Genomic DNA, 15938 nt, shown 5'->3' with positions numbered 1-15938 from the left:
GAGCGGGCTGGGCTGCTCTCTCCCTCTGACCCCTGCCAGCATTCTTTTTCAAACTGACCTGTTTTCCTGCTGGGAGCCTGCCCCACTCCACCCACCTGGTGCCTCCCTGGATTTCCTGACTGCCCTGGCTTATTTTTTAACCTTCTGTTCCTTGAAAAGCACCACCCCACTGACCCAGAACTTGCGCTCCTCCCCTCTGGTCATTGACCAACCTGCTCCCCTGGGGTTACCATCCCCATCTCCGTCTAAAAGCCTTGGAAAATCAGTAGCCACGGGGCGGCGGGGGGGGGTGCTGAGCGCTGTCGGATTCCCCTAAACCCTCTTCCCTACTCTCAGCTCCCCCAAAAGTACTCGCAAACAGAGAGAAGAGGGAAAATGCCTCGATTCCGAGCAGGGCCTGGTTGGGCCAGGTCAGGCTGGCACAGTCTGATTAATTGCACTGCCGGGAGCTGGGGACCTCCTCAGGTAACTGAGGCTCCGGGTCGGGCCGGCTCAGGTGTAGGGAGCGAGTTACTGTCTCGGCCCCCACGCAGCAGCGCAGTAACACCTCCCTCCTGCCTCTCCCAGGTCCCGGGAACCCCAATCTGGACCTGGGGGCGAACCCCCAACCCAAGTAAACGGTTTCCTCCCATGCACGGCGGCCCTCCCATCCTCGTCACCCTTTCTCCCTACTCCCGGGCCGGGCCGGTAACCTCGCTCAGCGGGGCTCCGCTGGCCGAGCCCCGAAGGCCAGACCCGCTGCACGCCTCCCGCCGCCCTCCCCGTACCCAAGCCCCGCCAGGCCAGGGGGTGGGGGGGATGGGGGAAGGGGGGGCGGAGTTCCGTCCTCCGCTGATTGGCTGGGGGGGACGGCTGCGGCCGTGCGGAGCCAACCCGAGGCGTGTTGCTATGTGCCGGGCGCAGGGGATAGGCGCGGGGGCGCGTCCGTCACAGGGCAGCCCCCGGCCCGACCCGGAGGGATGCGGAGCAGCGGCGGCGGCCGTGGCGGAGGCTGTGGCTTTAAGAGCGCTCCCGGAGCCCAGGATCCGGCCGGGCGGTCCTTCGCTGCGGCGCATCCCCGCGGAGCCGAGCCCGGCGCTGGCCAGACCGGGCAGCCTGCTGCCGGGTAAGCAAACCGGAGCGCGGCGCGGCCGGGCGCGCAGGGCGCGGGGAGCGCTGTCAGTGCGAGCGCCGGGCACCGAGTGCAGGGCACCCGTCCCGACCCCGCAGAGCACGGAGCCCTCTGCCCAGCACCTCCGAGGCGGGGTCGGCGTGGGGTCTCCGTGGGGCCGCGGGAGCAGGAGGCGGAGATCTGGCCACCGGGGCCACGTGACCGGTTTGTTTACAAACACTGGCGGCCCCGAGGCTGCGGCGGGAACCGAGGTGGCGCGGGGCCTCGGGTCCGGGACCTGCGGGAGGAACCGACGAGTCCGGGGTGCGCGGCTCGGTGGAGGGGACCTGGAGACCCGGTCGCTGCTGCTTCCTTAGTTAGTTCCGTGGGTTCGGACTCCGAGGGGGCCCGGGCGGCGGCTTCGGACGTTTTCTGTCTCGGGCGACGCGGGCTGTTTGCTGGAGATCTCGGGTCCTGGAGCGCCACCCTTGGGGCCCCCACCTACGGGGCACTGGCCACGCTCGGGGCTCCCGGCCGGCCGTGGGCCGAGGTGGCTGCAGCAGAGTTCCCGCCGGATCACTTCCCGGCGCCTCCCCCGTGTCTTTGCCAAGGGGGTGGGCGCCAGTGCGCTCGTGCCCCGAAGAATGTGGGTCCTCTCTGGCTAATACTTCCCAGGAACTGGCGCCGAGGGGCAGCCCCGGCCTCTGCCTGCTGCAAGTTCACCCTCCGTGGCTGCTGACCTCTTCTGGGTGTCTGCCCAAGCGGTGGCTTTGCTCCCGTTGGGGGCTGGGGGCAACCACCTGTTCTTTTGGACCCACCCCAGGAGACTGCTACCTCCAACTTCGCTCTCAGTTTACAGTTGCTTAAAAAGCCAAGCGAGTGTCCTCGTGTTTTTCAGTTCTGCATGTAGCTGACCCTCCCACAGTGCTCCTGCTGTGAGTGGCACAGGAAACTGCTTCTGGGCTTTGCGGAGGCTTTTGCTTTCTGGCCTCCTGGCTGATTTGCTCTGGAGTCTTGAGGCAGTTTTTTGAGTGACTGCTGCTCCTTGTGAGTCTAACAGCCCAGCCAGCTACCCATCCTTTTCCCCTGCTTTCTCCCTTTTGCCTCTCTTCTGGTCCAACAAGATGTGCAAGGCAGCGCTTCCTGTCCTAGACCACTGGGCAAGAAGAGGAACTGCTACCCAGGACCTCATTTGCTCACGGAACATTAGTGGCCCAAAGGAACTAGGAAGGTTGAGAAGTTAAGCGACTTGCCCGTGGTAAACATGTCACTAGCCTGGGGTGGGACTTGACCTCACATGTTTGATGCTCTTCAGTGCTCTTGGTTCTGGGAACTTGGCCTTGTGATCGATCAGAGGGACTGGATTCAGCCCCCACTGGCTTTCACTGCAGCAGGACTGCCCACGTGGGCTCTGAGTTCTGTCCTTCCTACCCGCATTGCCTTCACACTTATCCTTAGTACTGAGGCTGAGGCTTGCCCTGGTGAGGAATATTTTAATTCTTCCGAACTGTGATGTGATATAAGTGGCTACATGTTTTTGTTTTGTTTTGTTTTGTTTTATGAATCGAGGGACAGGTCCAGCCTGAAGAGGGTCACAGACTTCCCTTTGACACCGTTTCTTGTCCTCAGCTCCATGATACAGGGTGTCAGGGTGGAGTAGAATGGGGGGGCCTTGGGCTCACCCCTGTCCTCAGTTTGGTTTTGCCTTATCAGCATTCAATAACAGCATTTCTGGGATCTGTCTTGATATCTTGTTCTTGAACTAAAAGCAAGAAGCTTTGGGTTGGTGTTAGAAAATGGAAAATTAAACGCCATGCGCAAGAAATCCTGTTTTCCTTCTTCTTTCTAGGAGTGGGAACTTTCAAACTTTGAGTGGGATCCGCAGTGAGGAATACATTTTACATCATGGTACAGAGGTTCACAGCTGCAGTAGATTCCAGGGAACAATTGCCCTGTGCTACCTGCAGCGTTCTCTACTTACAATTCTTGCCTACTTAATAAAAAAACAAACAAACAAACAAGGGCTCGTCATGACCCACTAATTTTTTGACCCATGGCTCATGGCCCACAGTTTAAGAAACATTGCTCTAGGGCAGAGGTCCTTGAACTTAATATGCATAAAGATGACTTTGGGAGTGTTTGAAAATGCAGTTTGTTAATCCACTCTGGAGATGTTTGTTCTCAGTGGGGCACATTTTTCATAAGTGGGCCATGAGATTGTGATGCAGGTAGTTGATAAGAAACCCTGACCTAGTGGAATTGTGGGCAGTGCACAATGAAAGGCATGAACTTGGATACAGAGTGTGTACAGCCTTACTTACTCAGGTATGTGCCCCACACTGCACACCCAGGATCACTCAGCTGCCGGTCACAGTAGCCTAGGCTTTGACAACTGTAAGGGTATATAGTGTTTGCTTTCAGCTGTCATGAAACTCAGCCATGGGAGGCAGAAGCCCCTTCCCTCCTAACTCCACCCCACCCTCCTAACCCCGCCCCATTTGAGGGCTGCTGTTCACTGTTTTGTGCAACTGGACATTTTTAGATGTGTGGGTTTGGGGTCACAGATTATGTAACATCATTGTCTTAATGAGTTTAATGGTTTTAAGTTAGTAACATAGTCATTGTGCCTGGGATATTAACAAATGGCCAGCAGAAGAGGTTGCCTTTGTTTTATGTCTGGGTATTCCAGTCTGTAGAGTCTTCGGGAAGGGTAGGCTGATGCTATTTTTGTTTGGAGGTGGTGGGGGGGGGGGAGTGTCAAAGGCTCGTCTGTCAGCAGTTGTTAATAAGAGGCACAAGCTCCCTACCTCCTTGCCCACCTCAGCCCTGGCGCTCTCTCCCGTGGCGACTGCTTGCCTCCCTGTCTGTGCCTGGGCTTTGCCTGTCACCCAGGGTCTGACGCCGTTCCCTCTATCTCTACCTTTGAGCACAGACATACACACATCCGATGCATTCACATGTTGAGTGTTTCCCTTAGTTACTGTGTCCAAACATGTGGCCAAAAGAAATTTCCTCGAATCAAAGCTGCAATTTAGCTTCAGAACAAACTCTAAATTATCCTAGTTCAAATTCAACTGTACTCCTTTCTGCCAAAGGTATGCCTTATATGGTATTCCTAACTGTAGGACTATTGAAATTAGCTTTAATAATGCTCAGTTTTGGTCAGGCAGGTCACAGTTAGAATGTTTAGTGTTGAGCCTATGGAAAAAAGGAAGCAACAGAAGCATGGAAGGTGGGGTATGCCGGGGTAGGGAAGGTGGAGGGAAGGATATTCAGGGCGATTCAGAGGGAGGATGAGGGTCAGTTTCCTTTGTATGTGACCTTGGCATTTCCCTAGGTTCTGTGGACCAGAGCCCTGGATGCTCTGACAGTTGCATTTCCTTAAAGGGTGTTAAGCTCTGGAGAAAGAAGCATCTTGTTGAACTTTCGCCTTCAGTGATGGAAAGCCAGGGCCTGCAGGCTGAAGGTGTTTTCTTCGAGTTGGTACTTTACAGGGATATTGTCCTTAACCAAATAAAAGGTGATGGTGCTTTAATTTCTTTTCTTTCTTAAAATTTAATCTTTATTGCATTTTTGGTATTTTTACATTACCCTTTGGTTCCCTTATACCCCCTCTCCCTACCAGGTACTTTACTTTCATGGTAAAAACCAAACCTGCCTGAATTTCCCTGGGAGCGTCGAATAAAGCCCTGGGGGCTCTGAAAGTAAATTGGATCATTCCCCTGTTTACAGTCACAACCCAGCCCTCCGCCCCCCCCTCCTCCCACTTTGCGTGCCTGACCTCCCACCCGTCCTCACCTGGTCTGCTCTGGTCTGCTTGGCCGCTGTCTGACCCCCCTGCACACCCGTCTTCCTAAGGTCTCTAACGCCTGCAAGGTTTGTTTTTGTCTTTGGGCTTTTACTACTGGTAGTTCCTCTTTCCAGTGTGCCTTTTATCCAGAGTTTTGCACAATTGGCTTCTCTCACTCGGGTCTCAGAGAGCCCTTCCCTGACCAGCTACCTAGAGCAGCCCCTCCCTTCCCTGCCCTTTAGCCTCTCTTAATCCCATTAACTTGGTTTTTTTCAAAGAACTTTAACTTGGTCTGGAAATACGTTGTCTACCTGATGGCTGAATGGGAAACTAGAGAGCTCCTCCCTCTTGCTCACTGCTGACGGGCCTGGCGTGGGACAGGGCTGGGTGAAGTGTCTCTTGTCAGAGTCAGTGAATGAAGGATGTAAGAGCCTAGGTTGGGTCCATAAAGAGGGCAAAATTATGCTATGTTTTCGAGAGAAGAAGAGCAAAAACACTTTTTCCTCCCTTTAACTGGGGTGGGGTAGTGGTCCCTTGGAATCACTTTCTTTTGGAATTTCTGCTTTTCACCACGTTTTTCATCCCTTTATTCTTTTTATAGGTTACCAGAGCCTCTAAAAAACGCCATTGTTGTTTTGTTGTTGTTCATGCGTGCCTCTTTCCTCCTCCCATAGCCGTATCATAGGCCTGCTTTCCTGACAGACACAGCATTTCTTCTGTTCATTGTCACCATTTGTTAATGCTAGGAGGCAATATAAGTAGGGGTAAGAGCCTGGGATTTGGAACCACGGAGATCTGGATAATTAGCTCTGTGATCTGGAGCAATTTGCTCAGATTCTCTAAATCTCTGTTCCTTGTTTGTAAAAGGGAACAGGTAATAGTTACCTATCACACATGGTTGAGGAGGGTTAGATGAGAGCTGCGTGGAAACCAGGCACGGAGCCTGGCACAAGCGTGCTCGGTGTTGGCTGTTGGTTTTAACACTGCTGTGCACAGTTGGAGTCTCCCTCTTCATGGTGGGCGGGAATTCCCAGTCCATTGATTCGGGGATGGCCAGGAAGAGGTGAAAACTACCAAACCTTCGATGTAAGAATGTGCAGACCTGTGGGAAACTTTTACGAGAGTCGATTTGAGCCAATTTAAGGAAGATACGTGAAGGTGGGAGGAAGTAGCACGGGGATTGGATTACAGGGTAGTTAACAAGATTGTGTGCGCTCTGGAGGGTGGTCATTTCTAAGGTATGTTACTTAGATGCTCAGGAGCAATGGTCAGGGCTTGCCTAAGGCAAAGACAGACCTTCTACTAAAAGAGTTTCCTGTCTGGAATGTGACTACCCACCAGGACCTGTGAGGAATTTATGGTATCACCCTGTGAGGTTACTTTACAGAGAATCTTTTTCATCCACCAAACTGCAGATTAGTGTAAGAAAGTGAGGACTAAAGATGTCATTTAGAATCTATCAGAACTGGAATGGAGTTTTAAAATGCTCTACTCTAAAGAAATACCCATATGGAAAAAGTAATATTTACAGAAGTTTTTGAAAGGAAATGTTGTCTACTTGTTCCTCTGGCCATGTTTAGTTTGGTCCTTGGATCAGGTGGGCACCTGAAAGCTGTTTACTCAGACCACGTCTCAGCCCCTCCCGAACTGTCTCACTGTGCTTGCAGTGTCCTGCCTTTTGTCGGCTTCAGCTGTATGTAACTTGATACTGCATTTCTCTGTTGAAAACTTAAGCTGCAACTTAATATCGCCTTTAAAAAGTTAATTGGAGAAATTTCTTTCAGAATCAAATTCCAGGAAAAGCTTTGCCTCTTCAGAGGAACTGGACAATTGGAAGTTTGTAACTGATCACGTTTCTTTTTTTTTGCTTTGGCTGCCAGGAAGCACAAAGCCAAATTTGTGGCTTGAATATAGTCACTGCGGGATTCTGCATCCTAACTTTTCCTGATGTTATCCTTGTAATGTTTATTTTCTCTTAATTTCGAGTAGGTGATTTATAACTTTCTCTTATTTAAATACATGCTGGGTTGGGTATTAAAATCTGTTTTAGGTGTCGCATTTTAGAGATACACACACTGAGGCTCACACAGCCAAAAAAAAAAAAAGGACTTAAGACAGAACTAATTAGGGCCAAGCACAGACTATAATCCATAGTTTTTGTTCCTTAGGCCCACGGCTATCTCCACTCCTGTGCATTCTGGAAAAACACCCACTCCTGACCCAAACCCTAAATACTCCATAATGTCTCAATACTAGGCAGAGCCTCCCCTCTCTGTGGTGGCCAGAGGGGCATTCTGCTGGAGAGGTGCTCCTTGCCGCCCCCATTCCCGTTTCCTGGCCAAGTCAGCAGTGCTGTGCTCTCTCGTCTCCTGAGCTACAGGGCCGCCAGCCCTCCCCTGTGGGCTGGAGAATGCGGTATGTCCAGACTTTGTGGCTTTGATGTGAAACTAGATTGCCAGCTCAGAGCGAGGACACTCTCCGGTATCTGGGGTTCTCCTGTCTAGAAAGGAAGGAAGCGTCGGTCATCAGAGGGCAGGTGGGTGGTGCCGCCGAGGCTCCAACAAGGTCTTCTGGGTGTGAACAGCGGCCGAGTCTGGTTGGCCTGAGGAAAGAGGCTGTATTTTATCTGGTGTGAGATTTATTTATAGGAAATAGTGATTTTGTTTTGTTTTCCCGTGGTGCTCTGGCTGGGGGCACCTGGGACAAGAGAGCGTAGGCTTGGAACACATCCTGCCTGAGTCAGGACAATTTTGATTTCTGTTTTGAGTGAGAGAAGAAAAACCTCTGGCCTGGGGCTGACACTCAGCTTTGGAGTTTGTTTTATTTTTCTGGGTGATAATTATTTAGCAGATAGTAAGACCTTTGGGAGGTAAGGCATGTCCCCTGTCCCTAAGAGCAGTTAAGGCCTATGTATTGGTTAATGACCGGAGTGTACAAGTCAGAGTTTAAAGTCATCCCAGAGCTTCAGTAAGAAGGACAGGGGTTTTGGAGATGGGGCTGTGGACAATGAAGAGGACGTGAACAAGTAGCCACACTCCGGGGGAGCAGGGTGTGCAGACATAAGAGGCAGTGTGACAAGAATGTTCAGGAGGCACCTGAGCGGAGGCAAGAGAAAACTGGGGTATTGCTACTGAGCTCCCAGGCCGACCGAAGGTGTACACAATCAGAGTGTTCATGATGGGCAGTCTGACGAACACAGGCATTTAATCATCAAAAGGAGCGTTTCCCAGGTTTTCTTCGGATGCAGCCCATCGCACACTTGTCTGGGGTCTGGAGGTCACTGAGGTGAGGTGGTTGGACTCCCCACAGAAACCAGCCTCCCGATATCCTTGCCCTTGGGCCTCCTTTCCCTCACTGTCTGCCCACATCCTTTCTTCAGTTTGTGTGACTCCTGAGTGTGTCACCCCTTACATTCACCTCCCCTTTAGCTTCACCTCTCTGGCCTCTGTCTCCTAGGGATGCCTCCCTGAATGGACCCACTGCCAGATGGACCGTAAGGTAGAAATGGAGTCTGTTTCGGTCGTTGTCATATTAATGGCATAAAGACATATTCTGTAAACACAAATAGGGGGTTTGGTTAGTTTTGCTTATGTGATTCTTTTTTTTTTTAAGATTTTTATTTATTTATTGATACCGGGACTTCCGCCAAGATGGAGGCATAGGTGGAAACACTGTGCCTTCTCCCACAACCAAGTTTGAACACAACAAAGGTTTGGAGAACAAAGACACAGCCAAAGAACAGAAAATTGAATTATGTGGAAGTCCAACAACAACGAACCGTTCAACCGGGATGGTAAGAGGGGCGGAGCCAGCAGCGGAGCAGCGTCCGGCAGGAAAGATCCCCTGACCTAGGCGCGCAGGCAGCCCGGACCCAGTCAGGGTGTGGGGCAGACAGACCTTGGTCGCACATTCGCGCACAGTGAGACAGACCACGCAGGCCCCAGAGGGCGAACCCAGGGGTGGAGGGCTGACGGCGGTGGCACACTCGAGTGCAGTGGGACAAAACTCACAGGCCCCGGTAACTGGCAGCTACGGCACCTGTGGCAGAGGTGGCTGGAGGTGGCAGATGGGACGCCATTGCTCCTCTTTGACCCCGCCCCCACATACAACGTCACAACCCAGCAACTGAGTTGCCCTGCTCTGGTGAACACCTAGGGCTCCGATCCTGATACGTAACAGGCACGAACAGCCCAAAAGATGGCGAAGGAAGAACTCAAAGCCCCAGAGCCGATAACTCTAAGTGAGAGAAATAGCGAACCTCTCAGATGCACAGTTCAAAACACTGTTTATCAGGATGCTCACAGAACTGGTAGATTATAGTCACAAATTAGAGGAACATATGAAGGCTAAACTAATTGAAATGAAGGGAGATGCACAGGAAACCAATAGTGATGGAAAGGAAACTGGGACTCAAATCAATGGAATGGACCAGAAGGAAGAACAAAACATCCAACCAGAAAGGAATGAAGAAATAAGAATTCAAAAAAATGAGGAGAGGCTTAGGAACCTCCAGGACATCTTTAAATGTTCCAACATCCGGATTATAGGGGTGCCAGAAGGGAGAAAGAAACAGCCACGAGTGGGAAACTTATTTGAACAAATAATAAAAGAGAATTTCCCCAGTCTGGCAAAGGAAATAGACTTCCAGGAAATCCAGGAAGCTCAGAGAGTCCCAAAGAAGTTGGACCCAAGAAGGAACACACCAAGGCACATCATAATTACATTAGCCAAGACTAAAATGAAGGAGAGAATCCTAGAAGCAGCAAGAGATAAGGGGACAGTCACCTACAAAGGAGTACCCATCAGACTGTCAGCGGATTTCTCAAAAGAGACCTTACAGGCAAGAAGGGGCTGGAAAGAAGTATTCCAAGTCATGAAATCCAAAGACCTACAGCCAAGATTGCTTTATCCAGCAAAACTTTCATTTAGAATGGAAGGACAGATAAAGTGCTTCTCAGATAAGGTCAAGTTCAAGGAGTTCATCATCACCAAGCCCTTATTATATGAAATGCTAAAGGGACTTATATAAGAAAAAGAAGATGAAAAATATGAACAGTGAAAGGACAGCAAACTCACAGTTACTAACAACCACACCTAAAACAAAAGCAAACCAAGAGGACAGCTAGATCAGGAGTGGAACCATAGAAATGAAGAACACATGGAGGGTTAGCAACAGGGGAGTAGGGGGAGAAGGTACAGAAAATAGCATAGACAGTAGGTAGAAAATAGGGGGAGGGCAAGAATAGTAGGGGAAGTATAGAATCTAAAGAACTTGAGACACTTGGTTATAAACTAAGGGGGGGAGAATGGTCGGGGAGGGAGTGTGCGGGTGGAGGGGAATGAAGGGGGGGAATAGAACAACTGTAATGGTATAATCAATAAAATATATATAAAAAAGATTTTTATTTATTTATCTTTAGAGGGGAAGGGAAGGTGAGAGGGAGAGAAATATCAATGTATGGTTGCCTCTCATGCATCCCCTGCCGGGAACTGGCCTGCAACCCAGGCATGTGCCCTGACTGGGAATCAAACCTCGAACCTTTGGTTCACAGGCCCGCGCTCAATCCACTGAGCTACACCAGCTAGGGCTGCTTATGTGATTCTTAATTTGTTTCCCTTCGGATCTGAGGGGAAACAGTGTCCCCACACAGGACTGCAGCCTCACAGCCATGTACCCTGGTGGCAGGAGGCCACCAAACACCAGCTTTTCCTGTGCCTTGTCTGTTGACCCGCCTCCCGGGCAGGTTGTTCCCTCCCCCCCCTTGATTTCTCAGGTTTCTGCAATGAGAAGTTGTAGCACTGAGCCAGTCCTGAGAGTCTGAAGATTTTGTTGTTGTTTAAAAGGTTTTGTTTATTTGTTTTTAGAGAGTGGGGAAGGGAAAGGGAAAGAGAGGGAGAGAAACATCAGTAGGTTGGTTGCCTTTCAGATGCTCCCAGCCAGGAACCTGGCCTGCCTGTGCTGTGAATGGAAATGGAACCAGGGACATTTGGTTCGCAGGCTGGCACTCAGTCCACTGAGCCACACCAGCCAGGGTGGAAGCTGTTTTAAGAGAACTTAATGTCTTTGATCTGACTTGGATTCTTCTTCTGGGAGACGTTCTGCTTATTGCTCTAGAGAGCTCAAGGATGAGGGTGCACTGGTCAGACCTGGCTCTGGCTTGTCTCAGCTGAAGGAATCCCTGGCTGTTTGGAAGGTGGGGTCTCAGGATTCAAATGTTGATTCTAAAACAGGTCATTGTAATAGTGCCTGCCTCCCTGGGGGGTGGTAAGGATTAATTGAGATAATGCATATCAAGTACCTGCCCCTCCTGGGCCTATAATGGGACAGCAATGAATTGTAGAGTCCTAGAGGCTTACTGACTGTTGCTGCAAGGCCTCAGGTGACTCCTCCCCGCCTCCTCCCCTCATTTCCCAGCCTGTTGACGAAGGCTTTTTTGAGCTCGCCCTGCTGGCCAGACTTTGGGCTTGGTCTGGGCAATGATTAACCAGTCCTGGTCTCTGGCCAGGCCTGGCTCAGTCTAGTGGGAAGACTGACCCATAAAGAACCAACTTTGTGGTGGTTTCTCAAACTACATGAAAAAGCTGCTCTGGCAGTTGTGCACGGCTCTGCTTGGTGTGCCAGGCTGGAAGGGAAAAGGGAGCTGTAATTCTTACTAAAATCTGTCTGCCATTCCCAGAACAGAAGAAACCCAGACACTTGCTCTAGATGTGTCCCTCTCTCCGACCCTCTTCCGTTTCCTCTCCTTCAAGAAATGGCAACACTACATGACACTTTAAGAATTCTTAGGACGAAATACCTCTCTCTCTGTCCTGGCGAAGGCTGGGGCTTCAGGCATACCAGTGTTCTTTTTGGAAAGGGCCCCTGCCCTTTCTCTTGAGTTTTGACTTTAATTTCCAAATTCCAATTGTGGAAAGGCAGGGAGCCCAGCCACAGAGTCTAGAGTTTTGGATTTATTTGAAAGCCAAAGGCATGCTATGGTGACAGCTGAACAATGACCTTGTACTGGCAGATTTGGGATGCACGGTTTGTAGCTAATTGGGGCCCCAGCTGTGCCCTGGGGGAGCAGCAGTCAGACAGCAATCAAGGTCACACGGTGCCCCGAGTCCAAAGGATGTTCATTTATTTGGTAAATAATATGTGAGTGTGTGAGACACAGATGACAGTCAAATAATTCCCTCGATAAGAATAAAGCTACAACTGTGAGAAGTGCACAGGCACGTGGGGACGGGGAGCCTGCCTCAGCGAACGTTGGAGGAGGCTAAGTGGGGAGCGGGTCCCCACTGAAGTAACTTTTCAAGATGGGCCACGTCTCTCACCTGGTTTTCCAAGATCTCGTTTTCTCGATAGGTCTTCTAAATGGCTGTTTTAGGTTCTGGTTCAACAGTAGCTGTGTCTAGGGGCAGAGGAATGAATCCGAGCCCTATCTCGGTCCCCAGATCACGGGAAAAGGTATTCTTTTGTTTTGGCCCGGATGATCATCTCTGAGCACGGCCAGGTACCAAGCACAGGGCCGATACTGAGGGCACCGTCTCTGGGGGCTGGAAGAAGAGGGCAGATCTGGTCTCTCTCACCGGTGGAGGAGAGGCAGCTTCAGGCCTTTGCTTCTTGGCCTGAACGGAGCCTGACGCGTCCTCCTTCTCTAACTCACTTGTTGAGCACAGCAGCTCCCTCGGCCTGCCTAGGGCGTTTGTGGGGACCACCCTGGGAGGAAGAATGTTCCTGGGTTCACAACCTGAGAGTTTCTGTAGGGGTCCGGAAGTCAGTGCCAGCCTGGGAAGATGCTGCGAAGGGCCTGGGGAGGCTGAATGGGGAGAGTTCCCAGGTCAGGCCATCTGAGGTTCCTGTGTGTGGCTTTTCGGAGGTGCAGCCCCACAGCCCTGAGGTTTAGACACCTGCAGTCTGAGTGAGCTGGTGTCAGAAAAGTTTGCTGCCGTTTTAACTTCGTGGAGTGTAAAACGGTGTGTGAATCCCATGTCATGTCCAGAATCAGATATTTTAAATGTCCCGGTCAGTGGCAAAGTAAGTAAGGAGATTTTAAAAATATCAGCCCTAACCCTGTCCAGGTAGTTCAGTTGGTGAGAATGTTGTCCAGATACGCCAAGGTTGTGGGTTCGATCTCCAGTCAGGGCACATACAAGAATCCACCAATGAATGCGTTCATAAATGGAACAACACATCGATGTTTCTCTCTCTCCTCCCGCCTCAATCAATCAATGAAAAATATATCAGCATTATAGGGCCACACAGTTTCATGACAGTCAATCATTTCACTCAGTTAACACTTACGAAGACTCTCCAGTGTTCTGGACACCGGGAGTCCTGGGGAAACCATGGCAGGGTGAGAAAGATTGGACGTGTGACTTCAGTAAGTTCCCGGTCTGGTGGGGAGACACATGTGAACAGTGTGATAAAGGCCATTCCCTTTTTGCACGCTGGAGAAAGAAGGCCACTAGCTCTGCTTGGGGTCTCTGCGGAGCTGGGGTGAAGGGATGAGCAGGCATCGCCATCAGGGAAGATTGGTTAAGGCATCGCAGGAAGGCTGCGGTCACTGAGGAGAGGCAGGGAGCGAGCTTGGTCTGCTGGGAGAACAGGTTTGGAGTGAGTGGGAAGGTGATGAGAAGATAAGCCACCGGGTCCTCCTCGGTGCCACCTGAGGTGTTGGGCTTTGTCCTGTAGGCTGCTAGGAAACCACCCTGGGGGTTTTGAAACTTGAGAGAGACGTGATCAGATTGCGTTGTATAAATAGAATTCTAGAATGGGCTGGAGAGGTGCTCGCTGAGTCAGGGAGTCCAGTTCGGAAGCGATCACAGTAGTTGAGGATGAGAGAGGATAGGGCGCACAGGGTGCCGCTGGCTGTGCCTGTGAGGGTGGCAGCGGGAGGGTGCATTTCAGAGGCAGGACCCACCATCTCGGGGACAGGCGAAGTATGACAAAGAAGGAAGAGACACTACAGAGTGTTTTCTGCTTGGGCAGCTGGGCCTGCAGGGGGAAGGAATAGGTTTGGGATGAAAGTGATGGGGGCCCGGGGAGGAGAAAGATGGTTTTAGCTTTGGGTGAGTTTCATTGAAGTGCCACCCTGGGAGCCAGATAGGGGCATCCTTTTGAAAGAGACCCCAGGTTTCAGGAGCGAGAGGCAGAGGTTTGAAGACTGGAGGGTGAGGCTCACAGAGGGAGCACCTCCAAGGAGGGGGAGGGGGGTAGAAGAAGAGCAGCCAGGGAGACCGAGGCTCAGGCAGGGAGATGGGAGAAGTGGGGAGTGGAGAGTTTTAGGGGAAAGCAGCCCACGAGAGAGCTGGATGCAGCACCAGGGCCAGACCGTGTTAGCGTTCAACAGTATTAATTAGTGTTTGGGTGTGGCAGGTTGCAGGCTGCCCATATTTTTGTTACTCAAAAGCCTGGTTATGATAAATTATATTCATGGAGAACCAGAAGGCTCTGGTTCTTCCATTCCTCCAGAGAGTTTGCGTCGCTGGACCCAGCCAGACCGTCAGAGAGCTATGTTTGGGGGCCGCCCTGATTTGGCCTGGCGTAGAATCCTTTTTACTGCTTTGCCCTCTGGTGCTCATGATGCCGTCTGTTTTCCTGGAGGGACAGTCTTGTCAGAGGGTTACATGGAAGGAACTTTGGGGATGGGCTGGGGAATCTCATCCACTGGGTTACTCATTGTTGTCTCAGAAAATCTGAACAGCCAAGGTTCTTTTATTTTCTAGGAAATATAAACCATATAAATGCTCTTTCCTTTTTTTTGCCTTGGTTACTGGGGAGCTCAAAGCCAAATTTGCAATTGAAATTCAGTTCAGTTTCGTAACTTAACAACAGATGCATATTTATGTCCTAACTCCTCTTTTTTCTTTTATTCCTCCTATCCTAATTTCTTAAACTATTTTAATAGGGTTGTATTGTTAATACTTCTGTGACCCACTATAAGTCCTTTTTGGACCTGAGAGTTATATAGGAAAAAGAAGGGAGCCTTCAGACAGATAGTAGTTCAGGCTTTTTACATTATTTTTTTCTTGAAATTATAGAAACAACCCAAAGACATACTTGATCTCTTCATAACCAGCTAGCAACAGCTATTTCTATCTAATATCTAGCAAAGTACATGCAGGTTTCAGGATTTTCAAAGGGAACGGCCTTTTCTCTCCACAGACGTTCAGACAGATGCAAACCTCACGTGGGGGCCTCCCCCCGCGGAGTGCTGAACTCAGGGCCGTGTGGTACATGCATCGCTGTAGTCACAGATGTTGCAAAGATGCAGTCCAGCAGCCATCTCTGCCTGGACGCTGTGAGACTGGCCTGTTCTGTGACTTCGCTGCAACTGAGGTCGGAACAGAATGGCGGATGGATGCTCTGCTCTGGGAGCAGGATTCAGCTGGTGGAGACGTTACTGCAACATGGAATCGGGACTTTAAACGCTGAAGGAATTCTAAAGATCATGTAGGATTGTCATCTGACAGAAACCCCCCCTGAAACCCAGTCTAGGCCCTGTGTCCAGGGTAGAGATGAGTGGTTGGTTTTGTTTGTGAAGGAGACTGGTTTCTTGAATATCCAAGCCGGTTTTGATTATCAGTGGGGTGGATTTGAAGGGCCACCTGCGTCCAGTGCTGTAAAGTGGGTAACCGTGAAATACGACATTGACTTTCCTGCCTGTCTTGCACATCAGCTTTAACGGGCAGTTGTAATAGGAGCATTTCAGTCAAGTTCTCACTAGTACTGGTAGTTCCATCCTTAGTAGAGTCACTGCGGAGGTAACCTCCCCTCTGCATGAAGTGGTGGAGTGGTCTGTTGTTTGGAACGCCATCGCAATAATATCAGATCCCCAGCTAAGCCACAAAAACCTACTTAAACCCCAGTGCACCTTTAAGTGGATTAATTCAGGTCCTAACCCTGCAACCACCATGAGTCAGCCTCTGAGACAGGAACACTGCTGTTGGGGTTTGGCGAGCGAACAGCTCCTGTGCTTTTTCGTGCGTGCTGGTGAGGATGACCACAGCCAGTGGAGGTTACTGAGCCCTACCATGTGCCAGGTGCTGTGCAGGACGCTTCACTTGGATTAT

The 15938-nt window shown here is 50.7% G+C and overlaps 1 protein-coding gene across 3 annotated transcripts in view; it reads left to right on the top strand.

Moving 5' to 3' along the window:
* Positions 1-930: 930 nt before the first annotated feature.
* YPEL2 (yippee like 2) overlaps positions 931-15938 on the top strand; it is a 57909-nt gene continuing 42901 nt past the window's right edge. Inside the window, exon 1 of one of the 3 annotated variants that reach the window (XM_037070250.1) lies at positions 931-1105. The gene's annotated coding sequence lies outside the window, so the exon portion shown is untranslated. Of the gene's footprint in view, positions 1106-1648; positions 1970-15042; positions 15859-15938 lie in introns of those variants that run through there. The other 2 variants (XM_037070252.1, XM_037070255.1) reach the window with 2 other exon arrangements.

Source organism: Sturnira hondurensis, unplaced genomic scaffold (assembly GCF_014824575.4).
Source record: "Sturnira hondurensis isolate 20B ecotype Veracruz unplaced genomic scaffold, ASM1482457v3 Scaffold0018728, whole genome shotgun sequence".
In the NCBI taxonomy this organism is placed as follows: domain Eukaryota; kingdom Metazoa; phylum Chordata; class Mammalia; order Chiroptera; family Phyllostomidae; genus Sturnira; species Sturnira hondurensis.
This window is presented reverse-complemented; position numbering and strand designations above follow the sequence as displayed.